Below are 3329 nucleotides of genomic sequence, written 5' to 3'. Positions count from 1 at the left end.
TGACTTTAGGTGTCTAACAGGAGCAGAAATTGATATTATTTTCAAGTATTTTAACAAGTTTTTGAATATCAACGAATAGAACTGTGCAGAGGTTCATAGAGACTCACTAGTGAGATAATATGATATTGGTCTTTCTCTTTTTTAAAAATTAAAAAAAAAAAATTATGTATTAGATAGAAACAGCCAGAAACCTAGGTGGTAGGGAGAAAGTGAGACACCTGTATCACTGCTTCACCACTCACAAATCTCCCCCCTGTAGGTTGAGACTTGATCCTCGGTCTTTGTGCATTGTAACATGTGTTCAACCAGGTGTGCCACCACCTGGCCTCTGTATTGATTTTTCTCTTTCCTGCTCACTCAACCTTGGAAATATCTTCTTGCCATTACTAAAGCTGATGCTTTTTCTGTTTTTTTTTTTTTTTTTTTTCATTATTGCCTGGAAGGTCTAGCTTCTGTAATTGCTTCTCCATTGGACATGGGCACTGGCAGGTTGATCTATTTCCCCTAGTCTGTTTCTACCTTTCCCTAGTGAAGTAGGGCTCCGGAGAGGTGAGGTTCCAGCATACATTGGTGAAGTCATCTGCCCAGGGAATTCAGGATGAAACTGCAAAGGCATCTGCAACTTGGTGGCTAAAAATATAGTAAGATATAAAGTAGGACAAAATGTTTAATGAACAGGAATCATAAAGTAGGAATAAAACAGATGGGAATAGGGCTTTTAGGGTACGTAGAAACTAGGAAGTTTATTTTAGGTATATTTCTAGATACCCATGGCTTTGGTAGTTTTTGCTGGTGGACCAACAATAGTGTCTGGGAAGTAGTGTCAGAGTTGAGAAGAACAGGACTAAAAATAGGGCAGAGAGTCGCTCCCACACTCGAAGAAAAAAATAATATATATATAATTAACTATTTACCATGTCGACCTGACCTGGGGCTCATATCTATTCATATTTAGCATAGGATCCTGTATAACCTCTGAGTCCCTGTCACTCTGTGTTCATAGTCCCTGGTCACAGCTGGGAACATTCTAGACTGCACTCATTTCAGGACCAGATTCCCTTGAGTTGCATGACCCAGCTGTTATTATTAATGTATATAAAATAAATGATTATGCTGGTGTTGGTGTATTGCACCAAAGTAAAAGACTCTGGGCTGGGGGTGTGGGGAGGGTTTAGGTCCTGGAACATGATGGCAGAGGAGGACCTAGTGGGGGTTTTGTTGTTATGTGGAAATGTTGTGCATGTACAAACTATTGTGTCTAATGTCAACTGTAAAACATTAATCCCCCAATAAGGAAATTTAAAGAAATCATGAACATAAGGATTTTTTGTGGTCTCTTGCACAGACAGCTTTGACCTATAGGACTGAGACAAATCCATTTTGGTGGTAAACATCTTGCAGCAAGATAGCATTTGGCAACAAGAGAGGTAGTTGCTTGAAGCAGTTGGCTTCTGGTAAGGGAAAGCAGTTGTAAAGAGCTCTGGGAGAGACCAGGACTAAACCTGGGGCTTGCTGCTTGCACTACAAATCCACTGCTCCTGGAGTCCATTTTTCCTACTTTGTTGCCCTTGTTGTTATGTTTTTGTAGTTGTTATTGTTGTCATAACTGTTGTTGTTGTTGGAAGGATAGAGAGAAATTGAAAGAGGAAGAAGAGACAGAGAAGAGGAGAGAAAGACACCTGCAGACCTGCTCCAGTGCCTGTGAAGTGACCCCCTGTAGGTGGGGAGCTGGTGGCTCCAACCGGGATCCTTATGCTGGCCCTTATTCTTTGCGCCACGTGTGCTTAATCTGCTGCGCTACCGCCCAGCTCCCCCTTGTTCTATTCTATTCTTCTGTTCATCATCTCATTGAAAGATGGAATCTATTTACTTATTCTCCTCATGTGGGACTTTCAGTAATTCCTTGGGGCAGAACTGGTAGTAGCAAATTCCTTGAGTTTCTGAAATTTGAAAAGAGCTTTACTTCTCTCTTATACATGAAGGATAATTTAGTAGGATAGAGTATTTGTGGCTGGCTTTTCAGTTCTTTCAATAATTTGAATATGTCATTGAACTTTTTCCTTGCCTCTAGAATTTGTGATGAGAAATTGATGAGCGTATGATGGTTTTTTCCTTTCCCTGGCAACTTGTGTGTTGTTTTCCATGTCCTTGCTTTTGGATATTTTCACTAAGGTGTGTCTTGGTTTGTTCTGTTTTAGATTTAAGAACTTGGGTGTTTGTCCAACTTCCTGAATGTTATATTTTGAATATTGTCCAGGTGTGGAAAATATTCTGCTATGATTTCTTAGAATATGTTCTCAGTTCTTCTCCCCCTTTCTTCTTACTCAGGGATTCCTATAGCTCTCAAGTTTGACTTTCTGAGAGAGTGTGCTAATTCACTAAGAAGTACTTCATTTTTTCTGAACCTTTCCTACACCACAGAGGCATCTGTCTTGCAGGGGGTGGCAGTGGCTGAAGGGGTGCTCAAAGAGACAGCAGCATCCACAGCAGCACCAGATGAAAGCAGCTGGGACCAGTAGAGCTGAGCATCCAGCAGGGCACATAGCCCTGGTGAGTTTCTGGCCATGTGCTGTGAAACTGAGCCGGGAGCAGGTTTTTACCCTGATTGTGAGAATTTCTCTACCATCCCTGCCAAGATTCTGGGCTTTTCCCTATGTGTTTAGTTCCTTTGAATTCCAAGGTCCTTTCTGTACTCGATTTTCTTGTATGTCTGTTTTAAATCTCAAACCCACTGTTATTGCAGCTGAGCAGGAAGAGATGAAACTAAATTAAAAGGAGTAGACACATCTTCTTTCCCACATTCACCAATGGTTCCTTTAAAAAAAAAAGCTTTACATTTTTGTATCTCTTATCAGTACTTAAATGATAATGATTTTTAGAAGCAAATGTTCTTTCTTTCCCTCTCTCTTTGTTTCTTTTTCTCTTTCTCTGTTTCTTTTCCAATATGCCCTTAGTTATTATTGTTGAGCATTAAAGAGATTTTTATGAGCTACCATTTTTTTATTACAGTCCAATACTTATTTATGACTAATTGGGGTTTACAAGATTGTAAGATTACATGGTACAGTTCCACGGTGCACTCACTAGCAAAGGTCTGTGGAGCCACCATGAGGCTCTTTTAAAAAGGATAGTTCAGCACTTAGCCTAGATCCACAAACTGCAAGTAAAGGTGAGGCTGTGTGACTGACTGAGGTGTGACAATTATGTAGCAAGTAGTGGCAGGCCCAGTCCACTGGGGTGGGGCCTGCAGGCCCAAGATAGCACTCTAGCTAGGAGCATCATTACAGTCTTCAGCACTGTTCATTTCTGCCCAAACACATCCTACTAAA

The sequence above is a fragment of the Erinaceus europaeus genome, chromosome 9, assembly GCF_950295315.1.
Source record: "Erinaceus europaeus chromosome 9, mEriEur2.1, whole genome shotgun sequence".
Classification (NCBI taxonomy): domain Eukaryota; kingdom Metazoa; phylum Chordata; class Mammalia; order Eulipotyphla; family Erinaceidae; genus Erinaceus; species Erinaceus europaeus.
Note: the sequence above shows the minus strand (reverse complement) of the source record.